Consider the following 17,958-nt stretch of genomic DNA (forward strand, 5'->3'; position numbering starts at 1 on the left):
AGACAGTACTCTTGTCTTATACAGAATGTTAGACTGTATCAATAGACTTCAGACTTACAGTTGTATACAGTAAGACACATATGAAGAATTACAATACAATTAAGAGCAAGATACAAAATACAATGACTTCAGTCCTAATAAGAGCAAATACAAAACAGTGCGATTTGATATCGGGGCAGTTCAAGAGCAGATAACAGTGTTGAGCGTTACATCAGGGTTAGATACGCGTTCAAGTGAAATACAAAATACTACAGGATTGGGTTAAATGCAGGATTAAACACAGCAGAACAGGGAGCAGATTAGTGCAAATTAGAGAGCATTTATAAGCACACCTTAAAAGTGTCTAAATGAGAAATTATAGCCAAGACATCTTAATAATATCGACTGAAAAAAGTTATTTAAAGAGTTGGAATGACCAAGAAATACCATCAAGATCATTCTCACCTTGTAATAGTCCCTGGTTCCCGTTCCTGCGGCAGTCTTGTTCACTCCAGTCGGGGTTCATGTTTCTGAGAGGTTGGTTACTGTCCGCATCTGCAGCGCTCATGCATTCCCGCACCGCTTTCAACTCGCTCTCTGATATTTCCAATCTCAGCTTCAGCCTTTCATTCTCTTTCTCCTTCCCAGCCATTGCAATCTGAAACTCGTTCAATTTACTGCCCACAACTCTTGTGATTTCCCACAAGACGGTGTCTACAGCCGCTTTCACTGCGTGCTCGATGGCAGAGCCGAGCTCGTCTTGCAAGAGCGAAACGGACACGCTGACGTCCATCCTCGCCGAGTTTATGAGACTCGAGTAGCAGAATCCTCTTTGCTTCAAAATTTAGTATTTGTAATGGCGAATTAACATGCATATAAAAATCTCTGGTAAGATAAACAAATAAATCAAACAAACAGTCCCGTTTAACTTTTGCAAAGAGTTCTTAATTAAAAAAAGAAAATTGACTCATTGCTTCAGAACTCAATGCAGGTAATAAACGAAGACAACTATAAATCACAAGGAAACGCTTTAACCCAATCTATAAACAGCATGTGATCTAATGCAGTACCCATGCCCGCCTCCTTCTCCCCTGAAGTAAACAAAGCAGCCTTTCAATTTCCTGGAAGTGATTGGTAAAGCCACTAGCAGTGGGCATGCCTGGTTGTTACCGTCGCGCCTTATTGGCGGCAGAAACAATTCAAGCATCTTGCGGCGTTGGCACTGCAAAGCTAACTGAGCAAACGCGACCGAAAACGGGATGCACAGAAGAGCATTGCATAGGAAAATACAAGGCGCTAGGAGCCAGCATGGCTAACTCCGGCATCCAGTTTCATATCCACGTGTTCCCACCGCCATCCCGCCCTCCCGCTCACAGGGAGGTCAGCCAATCAGCCTCGCAGGATGTGGTGGAGCAATTCCGCGGCCAATCATAGGCGACGGTTGCAAGCAGGCACGCCCACTGCTGGTGACGTTTTGGTTTTGTTTGTGAGGGTGAGAGATAGAGAGGTGTGCAGCCGCCGTAGGTTTTGCAGTGTTTTATTGCCTGCTGTTTAAAGCGTTAGGTTGGGTGAAATGCTTAATGATTTCTGTCATTGAGGTCTAAAACAAAGAGCCCCCTTTCTGTTTTATTTATAACTCAGAGTGGAGCGTGTCAGCTGTACACAATTACTGAGGAAACAAACGCGCTTTACGTTTAAGCTGTACCCAATGCTAAAATATTAAAGCTGCTCTTTGCAAAGTAAGACGAGTGCATGTGTTTTCTTTCTTGTGGCAGAAGATGTGCTGATTCTCCATCTAAAAAAAAAAATCTAAAAGCAAAAAGGATTCTGCTGCAAACTGAAACCCGGCGAGGATGGACGTCAGCGTGTCCGTTTCGCTCTTGCAAGACGAGCTCGGCTCTGCCATCGAGCACGCAGTGAAAGCGGCTGTAGACACCGTCTTGTGGGAAATCACAAGAGTTGTGGGCAGTAAATTGAACGAGTTTCAGATTGCAATGGCTGGGAAGGAGAAAGAGAATGAAAGGCTGAAGCTGAGATTGGAAATATCAGAGAGCGAGTTGAAAGCGGTGCGGGAATGCATGAGCGCTGCAGATGCGGACAGTAACCAACCTCTCAGAAACATGAACCCCGACTGGAGTGAACAAGACTGCCGCAGGAACGGGAACCAGGGACTATTACAAGGTGAGAATAGAAAGCAAATATGTGTTTCCGACAAGATCCCCAAATGCTGTCAAAATAAAAGAAAGGAATTACTGTTTGATATTCTATCATTAACTAGCAGTTTGTCATTCCTAAACTGACGAGACATATATATTACATAAACAGGGAAAATAACAATTTTTTAATCGGATTATTGTGCCTTTTAGTTCAATGCAGCTGTGGTACCATTCAGTAGAGCGGCAATTGTAAAGGGGTGCTTGGGCTGAATCCTCCAGACAGAAGGGGTACAGTTTTTTAAAAAAAAAACGTTTGAAACTGGTTCCAGTCCACTGGTTTAAACTATCAGCTCTACCTGTTTGTTGAGGCATTCTGGGAAGTCTTTTCACAGACCCTTGAAATGGTAGGACTACATTTCGTCCTACCATGTTATCACAGTATTTAAGCCATGGGGTACAGACTTCAGGTTATGTTGGGCCCCTCTATAGTCTTTCAGTAAACTTTTCTACACGAGTTACGTGGCAATAGGGTGGGGTGAAATCTTGATCACCTCTCTACCACAAATACTTTAGAAGCAATGTGGGATCCTGCCTCATTCCCAGCTCAGGGGAATGTAACTGTGTGGCAAAGTAGAAGCCTCTATAAGATAATTCATGATTTTTCTCTTTCAGCCAGCTGCCCTTTGGCTCAAGCAGACACCTGCAGATTTCCACTGTCAAGAACTACATTTTATAAAACCGGCTTTTCGACTAAAATAATAATTAATAATGACGGACAGCTTTCGCCCGTCTGAACAGAATAATAATAATAATAATAATAATAATAATAATAATAATAATAATAACAATAAGAAGTAGTACAATACAAATAATACATACATAAATTAATTAATATCCACAAGGGTTGGGCACACGGTCACAGTGCATTTAAAATGAATACAAATACAAAAAAGCCACAAAAAACACCAGAATGACCCAGTGACGTCTTTCAGTGGAATTCTGACAAGGGGCTGGCTTTGTAGAGGAACCTGGCTAGTAAGTTATTATTTTGTTATATTTTCTTTCACAGAGAGCCGTGCTGTCCCTGAATCTGAAACACAGGAAGGGCCAAGGATAGGAGCAGGTCACACACAAGAGGAATCCTTAGGCCAGGGGTGGTGTGCGAGTCTAAAGCAGGTTACAGAGCTGACATGTGTTAAAGATGAAGAGGTCCCTCAACAGGAACGTGTTCCCTTTGAAGAGGAATTCATAGAACAGGAACGTGTCCCCATCGCAGAGGAAGATCCTGCTGAAAATAATGTCTGTACACTTGAGGAGAACAACAATCTGGGATCCAGCCTGCGTGATGATTGTCCACCTGAATGTGAACTGGGATTTAGAGGTAATTATACAAAACAAGAAACATTGAGACACTTGTTAACTGTGCAGAAATTAGTTACTTAACTGTAGAAGTGTGCTGAAGATTAACATTTTTGGTAATGCCAGCTCAAGTTAACCTAACCACTATGTCAATGCCTTGCAAGTTGCAATATAACTGTCCTTGCTACTGTGGCATCTGCTAGATGTGCATCCACTGTCACGCCTCTTTCAAATGCTGTTAGATATTTGTCTTTCCCTGTCTCTGGTAGACTGTTTGCAGTTGTGCTGCTCCCACAGCTTTATAGTGGTGCTGGGATCACATGTCTCATCAGTGGGTGATGCCAAATCCAGTCGGGTTGCTAAGTGTCACCAGAAGAAACATTTCAATACAGCACTTGCATGTAAACCCGATCTTATATTTGTATTCCTCACTGTGATATTAGGTGGAGGTGGAAATCAATGACTGGTTAGTAACCAAATTGATTATTCTAAAGCATTTGTGCGTACTGACACCTGCTATATTGAACCTGTCAGTTGGTATGAACAGGAGTTAAGCGGGTTTGACTGTATTCTCATCAGAGTTCATCAGAGTTGGTCCTGGTTATGAGGGAAGCCCTGCAGAAGGGCCAATGTGTAAGAATGTTGTACAATAAATGTTGTCTCCTTTTTTTTTTTTCTCAAGCAGCTAAAGGAAATCTCTCAGGAGAGAAATTTCATCGCTGCACAGAGTGTTGGAAGGTATTCAGTCGTGTATTATTCCTCGAAAGACACCAGCGCATTCATACGGGAGAGAAGCCTTATCGCTGCGCCGAGTGTGGGAAGAGGTTCACACAGTTAGGAAATCTTCAATCACACCAGCGCATTCACACAGGAGAGAAACCGTATCGCTGTACTGAGTGTGGGAGGAGTTTCAGACGGATAGATGGCTTGAAAGTCCACCAGCGGACTCACAAAACATAAATCTTGTCAACGTACTGAATGGCTGAAGAGTCCAGTCACTTATCAAACCTTAAGACACCATGAAATGCAGAGTGAAGCCCTAACTCTGCAGTGAATCTGGGAAGTTCAATTAGTTACTGGGTCTTGAAGAAAGCAAGAGAATTTACAGCATTTCAGCTACTTGAGGACACCTGAACACCAGGAGTAGATCTGAGAAATGCAGAATATTTACTGAAAACAAAAGAATAAACTTGCTTGATAAATAGGGTACTCCTAATCACGTACGTACACTCCCAGATGGAAAATATGAACTACTAGTCTTGTCTGTACCATTCATCACCTTGTTAACCATTCTCATTTTGTTAAGTCACACTGGTAATCTTATGAGATGGATAGTAATTGCATCTGCAAGATTCCACGTTTCTCTTCGTTTGAACGTTAGGATTATTATATTTAACTCTCCACTAGTGACCAAGTATCCAGCTCTTTCAAGACAATGTTAAGGTTTGGTCAATTTGCAAACTGCACACCTCAAATGTAGTTTTGTTGTTAACAAGCTCTAGCTGCAATATAATGCTTCCCAATATACAGTTTGTCAATGGAAATCGAAAAATTGTTTTTTTATCATAACCTGAGAATGAATGCCAAAGGTACATACCTTGAAAATGCCCCCTCTTGCAATTTTAGGTGTTTTATTTCAGATCAGGTCTAGGAGACACACAAAGGGACATCGTCTTAAACTGTACTGTACAACTCACTGGATAAATCATCCCTATATTCTGCTTTGAGGCAATTCCATGATAAAGTGACCGGCCATGAAAAAAAACCTGCATATATCAAATCTATCTTCCTCTATTTTTACTAAAGGATGTATATTGTTGCCTGCTGAATTATTTCAACGTGTGCCTTTACTTTAGAGCCATTTAAAGTGACTGTTAAAAAAAGCTATATTTTCAAGTCTGACTTCCATACATTGTACATCTTGTCACATTCTGAGTATGTAATACCAATTTATAATATTACATTTTCTTGGGATAAAGGAAAATATTTTACAGTGATTCATAATGGTATTTATATAATCAAATATCACATCTATAACATTTTCTTTGCTAATTTTTTTTAATACATAAAAAAATACTATTTCAAACTTTCTCTGCAAACCTAACTTTTTAAACTGCATGTGTGTATTTGTTTATTATTTGTTTATTTCGTATGTATATATGACGGTCGAACGCCGTGTGTTTGGTTATTGTTTTGACGGCATAGCTGTGTAACTCGTCCTCTGCCAGGTATTGGTATTGACAGTGTCGACCCAAGGGACTTTTTCAGCCTGAAAAAAGAAACAAGGACCAGGGGTCACAAATGGAGTTTAGAAAAAGGGGCATTCAGAACTGCCCAGCCTGACCTGGGTTTGGTTTGTGTTCACATTTATTTTTGTTCAAATATTTTATTTATTTTTGTGTTCTAAAATAAACGGCGCACCACGTGTCTCTTGCTGCAGCTGCAGTACCTGTGTGCAACGTCATTTCCTGTCACAGCATGTTATGCAATAAAAGTGTTGCCCTGTCTTATTAGCCAGTGCCCAAATTAGCATTATGGACGTGACTGTTGGTAAGCTTGATGCGCAATCACATGTTTTATCATGCACAGGCTTCACATTAATTGTAATCACTAAAGAAAATCATAGCACTTTGTCATGAGACCATGTAAAGAGATCACAATACCAGAAAACCGTGCCAGTCTTTTTTAATGGGCTTTAAAGTGCTTTCTTTCATCTGCTGACCTTCCTTTTCCCTGTTCAGGTTATCGCTCAAGTAAAATGTCTAGCACGGTGCTGTGCCGCTAGTTAAATTGACAACGTTAGTGGCAATGTGCTAAAAACACATGCACGATAACCTTTAAACTGAAGTGACGTCAGCGTGTTACTTCTGTCACGTCATTCAATGTATTTAGACTTGACTTTTCATTTCGCATTGCGTTATTATAACAACACAGGATGCACTTTGGGAAGTGTTTATTGAATAATTCAAGTTTTGTCTCTGTTTAACTACTCATTACATGTATAGTTTAATGATATTCTTATTATATATATATATATATATATATATATATATATATATATATATATATATATATATATATATATATATATAATATATATAACTTATATTGGGCAGGGCTGGCCCAAATCAGGCTTGATTGTTAACCAAAGTATTCAAACAGCTGACCCTAATTATCCCTTTAATTGGGTTGAGTTAACTGGGGGGGGGGGGGGGGGGGGGGGGGGGGGGGGCAATAACTTTTTCACACCTGAAGATTGCATGTTTGATTACCTTGCACACCAAACAAATGAAAGAAGCACCAAACTTTGGTGTCGTTTTTTTCTCTCTCAGACTCCCTCTATATACTACTACAATCCACAAAAAAGATCTGACCAAAGTCAATGTGAAAAATGCAGAAAATCAGACAGGGGGCAAACACTTTTTCATGGCACTAATTTGAGAGAGAGAGAGAGAGATTGATTGATTGATTGATTGATTGATTGTCTCTGGCACAGCTGGCTGTAATGTTCACTTGTGCTCAGTAACATAAACCTCTATGGCAGCACACTCCTGCAGGTCCTTTACATTGTGAACAGTTCAATAAGGTGAAATACTCAGCATCTCATTAAAACCAATCTTAACGGATATCCATTTGTTTTAAAAAGCGTTTTTTTTTTTTAACTATTTGTTTTACTATCTGTATAAGAGACAGTATTTGGCAGATGCCTTTATCCAAGGCGATTTACAGGTGCTACAAGGCAGTACAGTGCAAGCTTCCTATTTAAATACAGTGCAGTTTGCTGTTAGTGACAGTAATACTACTAAATACAATATGAACCAGAGATCTACAGGTGCAGTCTGGACACTGATGAAGCTCCTCCTAGTGTCACACAGCCAGTGTTGAGCCCCACAAAACAGCGGTTTGAAGAGTGGATTTGAAGAGAAATAATAAAGATTTGTATCTCTCCTCATAGTACTTGCCTGTTGTGCGTTCCATTCGTTTCCTGGCCTGACAGCACCACAAAGCCAGCTTGCCACAGACGGCCATCTGAGGACGCGAGAATGTCAACAAACCGTACATTTAACAAGGTCTGCTTCCACTTCATGGACCTTCCATATTAATAAACATTACCTCAAACAATAACAATAACATCTACATCACAATATGCATCATTTATGTTTATAGGTAGAGCAGTTAATGAAAAGATAGACTTTCATTACCTTCAGATCACTACTCTTGCGCTTGCACTGTGATCCCCTCCCCCACCCCCCAAAAAAACTGGATCAGCTCAAATCTCTGAAATGACACCAGGAGACGTTGAAAAGGCAGAATTTCAGGGGAACATGTAAACTTCTCATGCCTGATAAAAACAGAAAATAATGAACTTAATCCGTTTTACTGAAGTTTTTATAAATCACACTGAAAACTATGTAAAACATTGTGCACAAATATATAGGGATGTACAAATCATCCTTGTACAAAACCTTTAAAATCAGCACGTCCTTTCTGATTGAGATGTATTACAAACACAGCACTGCTTCTCTGGGCAGTGTCACAACGATAGGGTTCATCAGATTACTTCTCTCAATCTTGAAGTTCACCAGAACACAATTAACCCACAGATTACTAATCATACAAACACCTTCTTACTGATTAAAACAGGTTTTCATTCCAATGCAGTTTATTATGTTAGTAAGAGTTAAACATATTAGTTGGAACGACAATAGGCTGTGTTTTAAAGCTGGTTCAAAGGGTCATTTTAAAAGAGAAATCAATGATAGTAATGCTATAAAACGATGTGGCAAACTGCTCATCCCTTCCATATTTGTTTATGTTTGTTTTGCACCTATTATTATTATTATTAATATTATTGTTGTATTTGTACATGGGCGAATGAAGCCGTCCATCCTAATCACTATTATTGTGTTTATGTGCGGGTGGTCGAGTGCCGTCCGTCTTTATTTATTTACTGTGTGAGACCGTCGAAAAAGCCGGTCTTATGTGTAGTCAGTGGGGATGGTGTTAAAACCTGTGCCCTAGAACTCTTGTGGGAATATGACTGGAGCTTTAATAAAGTCATGTATTAACAGGTAATTAAGGCTCCAGTCACGAATATAAAAGGCCCGCTCTCAGCTCAGAAGGCGGAGAGTGACAGAGGAGAGAAGCGAGTTAGCAGAAAGAAAGAGAAACAATCGCTATATACCGATACACTTGTTTGCATTATTGTTTAGTTTGGCCAACGTGCCTTTTTGTTTTGCTGAAGTGTTTTTGTTTGTTTAAATGGTTTCTTTATTATTTTAATAAGGCACTGAGCGCAGCCACAGCACTCAGTTTTAGCCCACACCTTGTTTTTGACTACTGCTTCCTGAAGCTGGCGTCCTCACCCACACGTCACACAAAGCCATCCGTGACAAACGTATAGGAATATACTTTATAATATAGCGGATTCAGAACAGTGTGGTTAATATTGATGGATCTGTGTCATCTGTAGACATTAACCAGTTCTCACATTTCTTAAATTAAGCTGAATTTCTGAGTGAGGATTTACACTCACATTCTGCCTAAACTTTCACAACTTGCATTTGTGTCTTTTAAGAGAACCGGAAGCAGTAAAAGACTTCCCACACTGAGAGCAGTGATACGGTTTCTCTACTGTGTGGATTCGCTGGTGTTTTTTCAAAGTGCCAGAATGACTGAAACTCTTCCCACACTCAGCACAGACATGTGGTTTCTCTCCTGTGTGAATTCGCTGGTGGTCTTTCAGATCTCCTAATCTTCTGAAACTCTTCCCACAGCCAGCACAGACATACAGTTTCTCTTCTGTGTGGATTCGCTGGTGCATTTTCAAGTTGCTTGACTGAATGAAACCCTTCCCACAGTCAGCACAGACATGTCGTTTCTCTCCTGTGTGGATTTGCTGATGTTTTTTCAAGTTGGCTGACAGACTGAAACTCTTCCCACAGTCAGCACAGACATATGGTTTCTCTCCTGTGTGAACTCGCTGGTGGTCTTTCAGATCTCCTAATCTCCTGAAACTCTTGCCACAGTCAGCACAGACATACGGTTTCTCTCCTGTGTGGATTCTCTGGTGTATTTTCAAATTGCTTGACTGACTGAAACTCTTCCCACAATCAGCACAGATATGTGGTTTCTCTCCAGTGTGGATTCGCTGGTGCATTTTCAAGCTTTCCATCAGACTGAAACTCTTCCCACAGTCAGAACAGTGATGTGGCTTCTCTCCTGTGTGAATTCGCTGGTGTTGTTTCCAATGGCCTGACTGACTGAAACTCTTCCCACAGTCAGCACAGACATATCGTTTCTCTACAGTGTGCTTTTGCTGGTGAAGTTTCAGGTTTTGTAACTTTCTGAAACTCTTGCCACATTCACTACAGCTAAGTGGTTGCTCTCTAATGTGAATTTGCATGTGTATTTTCAAGTTGCCTAACTGACTGAAACTCTTCCCACAGCTAGCACAGACATGTGGTTTCTCTCCTGTGTGAATTCGCTGGTGGATTTTAAGATCTGTTAATCTCCTGAAACTCTTCCCACAGTCAGCACAGGCATATGGTTTCTCTTGCGTGTGAATCCGCCTGTGGATTTTAAGATCTCCCAATCTCCTGAAACTCTTCCCACAGTCAGCACAGACATATTGTTTCTCTTCAGTGTGAATTAGCTGGTGATGTTTCAGGTTTTGTAACTGACTGAAACTCTTTCCACATTCTGTACAGGACAGAGAGCCATGCAAGCTGTTTAAAGGTTTAGAATTGAGAATAACCCTTTTAATATGGACTGATTCTAGTGTAGGACTCTCCTCTTCAATATGGACTGATTCTAGTGCAGGACTCTCCTCTTTAATATGGACAGGCTCCATTGTTGAATCTTCTCCTTCACAAGGATGATCCAGTTTTGTCTTCTGAACAAATTTCCTAAAAAAAAAAAAACAACAACAACATATATTACAACCTGTTACAATCCCTTTCTTAAATTCTATGAACTTCCCTTACTAACTCCAGACTCCCTTCATTACCATGTTCACAAATGTGCTGCACTGAGTGAGATGAAGGAGATTTTCCATAAACAAGGAATGAGAGAGGGACCAGAACCCCAATAAACAAAAAAAGAGCTCAGCCTTGCTATAATGCTTTTTTCAGCAGGTTATAGTCTGTGTTTTGCTGCACACCAGTTCTCTTGGTTAAAACTGTGGCGCAAGCCGGGCGTGGCTACCAGAATGTTATATAGACTGCACTATACAGTAAAACTCACCCTACACAAATGTTGGTTTGACCCAAGTCTGCACTGCACTGTTTACAGCTGACGTTAGCAGCTGCGTGTCTGCAACAAGACGATAGGAAGTTTTGTTTCTGTGACTACAAAACAAATATGTATTAAACAATATAGTCTTGATAGTTGTTAGTTTGTTTTTATTATGTATTAATTCAATTATAGTCATTAAAAAAGACGAGAGAACCAGACGTATTTTTTTGTGTGGGTGTTTATTTTATAGCACCAAATCTAAATATAACGTTGTTACTGTTATTCTATGTAATTATTTCAGCAGGAACCAATGCTGGAAATGTGTCAAATAAAAGTGCAGTGAAGCCAGATACTGCACTGAAAGATTATACAACTGTATACAAGTCACCTGTTCTGTGGGGTATGGAAGAATACTTTGAAATTATCCTTTTTTTTTAATTAAAATTAAAAGTGAGTGACAGCACATTTCTACATTTCTATTGGCGACTACGTTTGCGAGATTTAAAACGAGATTACAATTAGGAACTGAGGCTTTTTCGTGGGATTTAAAACTGTATTACAGTTAAGATACGGAGGGTTTAAAACAGAATTGCAAACTGTGGTGAAATGTAAAACAATGCCCCCCCACCCCCGCCCCCGAAGAATGTGCCAGTGACCATAAAGATTTAGTTGTGGAAGTCAGCAAAGGAAAGAAGGTACAACTTAAGCAAGCAGTAACAGAAAGAAAAAAAAATCGCCCAAGCACTTTGGAAAGTAACCCCAAAACATTATCCCATAAAAAGCTAAAATAGCTATAAATAAATACTGAAGCCCTAAATAAACTGGTTCTAAATATTAAATCGCCAAATACATTAATAATAATAATAATAATAATAATAATAATAATAATAATAATAATAATAATAATAAAACCTGTGTGAACAAGTAAACAGTTCTAAAGTGCAGTATTTAAGTGGATTATAACTTTATACTCTGCTTTTCGATTTGTTTTATGGTAAGCATATGTTGATGCTGGCTTCGTTTTAACAAGTTTAACATCATATTCATTTTTAACATAATAATATTAATAGCAACCGAACACAGTGTTGTTCTCCCACGCCCACTAAAATGTTTCTGCGCCACTGTACCTCCGCTAGACGTTCATGTAATTAAAATTCAAACTTAAAATTAAGAATTCAATTCTGAACTTGATCTTTAGTGTAGTGCAGTGTGGTGTGGTGTGGTGTAGTGTAGTGAGGTGTAGTGTGGTGTAGGTGTAGTGAGGTGTAGTGAGGTGTAGTGTAGTGAGTAGTGTAGTGTAGTGTAGTGTGTGGTGTAGTGTGGTGTAGTGTAGTGAGGTGTAGTGAGGTGTAGTGTAGTGTAGTGTGTAGTGGTGTAGTGTAGTGTAGTGAGGTGTAGTGTAGTGTAGTGTAGTGTAGTGTAGTGTGGTGTAGTGTAGTGAGGTGTAGTGTAGTGTAGTGTAGTGTAGTGTAGTGAGGTGTAGTGTAGTGTAGTGTAGGTGTAGTGTAGTGTAGTGTGTAGTGTGTAGTGTGTAGTGTAGTGTGTGAGTGTAGTGTAGTGTAGTGTAGTGTAGTGTGTAGTGAGTGTGTGTAGTGTGTAGTGTTGTAGGTGTAGTGTAGTGTAGTGTAGTGTGGTGTAGTGTAGTGTAGTGTAGTGTAGTGTGGTGTAGTGTAGTGTAGTGTAGTGTAGTGTGGTGTAGTGTAGTGTAGTGTAGTGTAGTGTGGTGTAGTGTGGTGTAGTGTAGTGTGGTGTGGTGTAGTGTGGTGTAGTGTAGTGTAGTGTGGTGTAGTGTGGTGTGTGTAGTGTGGTGTAGTGTAGTGTGGTGTGGTGTGTAGTGTAGTGTAGTGAGGTGTAGTGTGTGTAGTGTGGTGTAGTGTGTAGTGTAGTGTGTAGTGTGTAGTGTAGTGTAGTGTGTAGTGTAGTGTGTAGTGTAGTGTAGTGTGTAGTGTAGTGTAGTGTAGTGTAGTGTAGTGTAGTGTAGGTGTGTGTGTAGGTGTAGTGTAGTGTGGTGTAGTGTAGTGTGTGTGTGGTGTAGTGAGGTGTAGTGTAGTGTGGTGTAGTGTAGTGTGTGTAGTGTAGTGTAGTGTAGTGTAGTGAGGTGTAGTGTAGTGTAGTGTAAAGTAGTGTGTAGTGTAGTGTAGTGAGGTGTAGGTGAGGTGTAGTGAGGTGTAGTGTAGTGAGGTGTAGTGTAGTGTAGTGTAGTGTAGTGTAGTGTAGTGTAGTGTAGTGTAGTGTGTGTGTAGTGTAGTGTAGTCACACACTTGACCACACCACATCGTACTCCAATCACATGTGTAGTGTTGTGTAGGTGTAGTGTAGTGAGGTGTAGTGTAGTGTGTGTAGTGTAGTGTAGTGTGTGTGTGTAGTGTAGTGTAGTGTAGTGTAGTGTAGTGTAGTGAGGTGTAGTGTAGTGTAGTGTGTGTAGTGTAGTGTGGTGTAGTGTAGTGTAGTGTAGTGTGGTGTGTGTAGTGTAGTGTAGTGTAGTGTAGTGTAGTGTAGTGTAGTGTGGTGTAGTGTAGTGTGTGTGGTGTAGTGTAGTGTGGTAGTGTAGTGTAGTGTAGTGTAGTGTAGTGTGGTGTAGTGTAGTGTAGTGTAGTGTAGTGTGTGTAGTGTAGTGTAGTGTAGTGTTGTGTAGTGTAGTGTAGTGTAGTGTAGTGTAGTGTAGTGTAGTGTAGTGTGTAGTGTGGTGTAGTGTAGTGTAGTGTAGGTGTAGTGTAGTGTAGTGTAGTGTGTGTGTAGTGTAGTGTAGTGTAGTGTAGTGTGTAGTGTGTAGTGAGGTGTAGTGTAGTGTAGTGTAGTGTAGTGTAGTGTAGTGTAGTGTAGTGTAGGTGTGGTGTGGTGTAGTGTAGTGAGGTGTGTGTGGTGTGGTGTAGTGTGTGGTGTAGTGTGTGTAGTGTAGTGTAGGTGTGTAGTGTGTGTAGTGTGGTGTAGTGTAGTGTAGTGTGGTGTGGTGTAGTGTAGTGAGGTGTAGTGTAGTGTAGTGTGTGTGTAGTGTAGTGTGTAGTGTAGTGTAGTGTAGTGTGTGAGTGTAGTGAGGTGTAGTGTAGTGTGTAGTGTGTAGTGTGAGTGTGTGTGTAGTGTAGTGTAGTGTGTGTGGTGTAGTAGTGAGTGTAGTGTAGTGTGGTGTAGTGTAGTGTGGTGTAGTGTGTGAGTGTAGTGAGGTGTAGTGTGTAGTGTAGGTGTGTAGTGTAGTGTAGTGTGTGTAGTGTAGTGTGGTGTAGTGTAGTGTAGTGTGGTGTGGTGTGTAAGGTGTAGTGTAGTGTGGTGTAGTGTAGTGTAGTGTAGTGTAGTGTGGTGTGGTGTAGTGTAGTGTAGTGTAGTGTGTGTAGTGTAGTGTGGTGTAGTGTGGTGTAGTGTAGTGTAGTGTGTAGTGTAGTGTGTGTAGTGTAGTGTAGTGTAGTGTAGTGTAGTGTAGTGTAGTGTAGTGTAGTGTAGTGTAGTGTGGTGTAGTGTAGTGAGTGTGTAGTGTAGTGTAGGTAGTGTAGTGTGAGGTGTAGTGTGTAGTGTAGTGTAGTGTAGTGTAGTGTAGTGTAGTGTAGTGTAGTGTAGTGTAGTGTAGTGTAGTGTGTGTGTAGTGTAGTGTAGTGTGGTGTGTGGTGTGGTGTAGTGTAGTGTAGTGTAGTGTAGTGTAGTGTAGTGTAGTGAGGTGTAGTGAGGTGTAGTGTAGTGAGGTGTAGTGTAGTGTAGTGTAGTGTAGTGTAGTGTAGTGTAGTGTAGTGTAGTGTAGTGTAGTGTAGTGTAGGTGTAGTGTAGTGTAGTGAGGTGTAGTGTAGTGTAGTGTAGTGTGTAGTGTAGTGTAGTGTGGTGTAGTGTAGTGTAGTGTAGTGTAGTGTAGTGTAGTGTAGTGTAGTGTAGTGTAGTGTTGTGTAGTGTAGTGTTGTGTAGTGTAGTGCTGTGTAGTGTAGTGTTGTGTAGTGCTGTGTTGTGTAGTGTTGTTAGCACGACCTCTTTGTGAATTGAGCATGTTAAGTTGTGTTTACCTCTCTCACTGCACCTCTCTCTGCAGCCGGCTGGTAAAGTTGCCTCTTTCTTTATCGCAACACTTCCGTTTCATATCTAAACCGTCACTTTAAGTAAAAAAAAAAAAACAACAACATTTAAACAAAACAAAAACAAAACAACCCGTTAATAAACCAAACAAAATAAAAACGACTCGCAGCGGCTTCGGCAGACAAAGCTCACTGAGCAAGCGCGGTACAAAAGCCGAGGGAGGAAACTGGCGCCATTCGGGATCCTCGGCGGGACACCGCAATAGGAAACCACCAGGCAGCCGGAGCCGGCATGGCCGCCTCTCTCCTCGACGCGATTCCCGCCCTTGAGTCGACAGCCAGGCCAGCCAATCAGTCTCGCAAGATGGGATTACGGTGTCCTTGCAGCCAATAATACGCAACAGTTGCAACCAGTCACGCCTACTGCCATTGACGTTCCATTTCATTGAGAAAAAAGAGACGTCTGTTTAATTCATGCTGCTGCAGGTATTCTGATCCAGGACCGGTTTCTCCCTCTTTCCATACGCCCGCCCCCGTCCTGACGTTTTCAATGCCTGCCTCCCCACATTTATAAATGCTGGGAAAATAAATATATTTTTTAAATGCGTACATTCAGATATCATTTATAAAGCTACAAGAATGAACAATTTAGCTAAATATTTTGCTAAATCTTAAAATCTCTTAGCTAGATTTAACATTTAACAGATTTAACTAGCCCAGCTAAATCTGGAATTTGCGTGCAAGGGAGCTCCGCGCGGTTTGATTAGCTCTTGTAATGCTAATCGGAAAATATGCAAATTTCAGCATTACAAGAGGCAATCAAATCGCGCGAAAGCACAAAGTGGTCGAGGGGGGTCATTTGTGTACAATGCAATTTTCAGGAGCAAGGCGCAGGGAACTGCTTGAGGGGAGGTCCGCTGCCCAATTTGTCACCCCAGGCAGGGTGTACTGGCCGCAGTGAGAGGAGGTTCTTGTGTGCCCAGAGCTAAAGCTTGCGAGCCACGCAACGGATACTGCCGCCCTGGTGGTTTATGTACGTCACTACTATTGTATTGTCTATGCGGAGAAGCACACGTCCAACCTCCTGCAAAAAATTCTGCACGGCCAGAGAAACTGCCTGCAGCTCCGAAACATTGATGTGGAGACCCTGCCAAGGGGGGGTTCCACATCCCCTACGCCCCTCCACGATTCCACACAGCGCCCCAACCCAGGCTGGATGAGTCCCTGAGAACAACCTCCCTTCTGGTGTCACTGCCCATCACTTTTCCGAGGCGTAGATGGGCAGGCTGTTTCTGCCCAGAGAGTGCCTTTAACCAGCGGTGAGACACTGTCAGTAGGCAGGCACGATTCAACACTGGCTGAAAAAACAGGCTGAAAAAAAGAGCATATGCCTTGCTTGTACTCCACGGGCAGACTGGCCTTGCATGTCTTGCAGGGATAAAACCCAGGCGTTAGGCAAATACCAATGCAGTGTACAGTAAACAAAACCGTTCCCTCTAAACTTTTCAGACACCGAGAAACTTGTCGTTTTGACTGAGAGGGTAAATTATCAGTGAGAAACCTTCGGCTACGCATTAACCCTTTTAATATATTATATAACTTTGAAACAATATTCCAATACAAGTATCTCAGCAATTTTATAATTTGCTTTGAATTTAAACACGACATTTATTGTGGCTCTGCCTCGGATTCGTAATCATCTTCTGGTTTTATCTATGAAATAAATATAGAATTTTTATGAAGCGTATATTTACCTTTATGAAGCCTGTCAGTAGACTGCATGCTGAACTGGTGGCCTGCATATTATTGCCTTATACTACTGTATAAAACATTGGCGTCTGCACTGCCTTCGACTGCAACCACGATAGGGCTACTGATTTTCCAGTTTGAGCAAATTCTGTTTTGTCCAGGTTTTTCCCCCACTCTTTATTAATGTATTAATAATTAAAAATGGCATTTGAACATAAATATAACGCTGATAGTTAAAATAAGTAAATTAATAAATATTACCTCAATCGTTTTTTTTTAAATTAGACTCATTAATTAGATGAGACTTATAGCTTGTTGCTGTAATAGCTAGTAATATACCTGAAGACACTTCAAACCTGTTATAATGTTTATAGACATCACTTGGCTCGTTGCTGGCAGTAATAAGCAGTAAAATGTAAGCATTATATTACATGAGTTCAGAAAACAAACGCCCAACACAGTTGTGAGAATCATATTTACAAGTCTTCCACTAACTAGTTCAGTCTACAAATAAAGGTGTTTTGAAGAGACCTGTTTATTTTACTCCTAGTATTACAACAATTAAAAACATGAAACGGTTTAGCAGAAGTCCAACAATGTCATGAAAGAGTAATCCTACAGGACTCCACAAATCAGGTTGAGCGTTTTACTGGCATTGCAATAGCCAGGATAAAATATGATGCCTTGTTATTTACTAAATTTAACAAGTATCTCCGGACAGAAACATCTTTATGTAACAAACGGTGTATAAGCGTAGCGACTAGATCCTTTACAATCAAGCGATCAATTTCCCTCAAGGAATTTATAGCTAGAAAAATAGCTTTGAGCTCGTTTCTTCATCGTCAGATAATATCATGTAATTAAGGAACGGCCATGGTTTGATATTGCCAAGTATGGCTTTATTAAAAGGCAGGTAGCATGGAGAGAAATAAGCTACAGAATGATTAAACACGCAATTAATTTTGGCTAAGAAAGCCATGTCGGAACACAGTCCAGTACCTTAGTTTCTCAGTTAGAAGAATGCAATTTTTTTTAACTGTCTTTTACTGAAACATTTTCTTCGCTGCCATATTGAGTTTCAGCAGAGACATGCGATTGAAGTCACATGATGAATAAACTCAACTTGCAAAAAATAAATAAAATAAAATGCACATCATTTACTATATTATGCACTTAAATGTGTGCTTGACTAAATTACATTTTTGCCAGTTTCAAAATGCTTGAGGTGATATTTGTGAAATGCTGTGAAATCAGAGACTTAGCTGAAAGACAGTCGCAATCGTTGGTATAGTTAATGCTTTGCAAGAATGCTCTCAAAATGAGATGTCTCCAGTAAGGTTGATGTTTAGAATAAACTGTGTGCGAAGGTCGGTTGCCAGTTATTGTGTAAAATGTGCGCATTTTAGCCTAAGAGGGAATCCTGGTAAAATGGGACAGCACCTGTACACTGTGTGCTTAGAGACACCAATGGGGCTGGTCAAGACCCAGAC

General features: G+C 40.7%; 1 pseudogene; it reads right to left on the minus strand.

Annotated features, from left to right (window-relative positions):
- The window catches only part of LOC121305906, a 30,055-nt pseudogene extending 14,646 nt beyond the window's left edge, over positions 1 to 15,409 (minus strand).
- Positions 15,410 to 17,958: the final 2,549 nt, after the last annotated feature.

The sequence above is a fragment of the Polyodon spathula genome, chromosome 45 (genome assembly GCF_017654505.1).
Source record: "Polyodon spathula isolate WHYD16114869_AA chromosome 45, ASM1765450v1, whole genome shotgun sequence".
In the NCBI taxonomy this organism is placed as follows: domain Eukaryota; kingdom Metazoa; phylum Chordata; class Actinopteri; order Acipenseriformes; family Polyodontidae; genus Polyodon; species Polyodon spathula.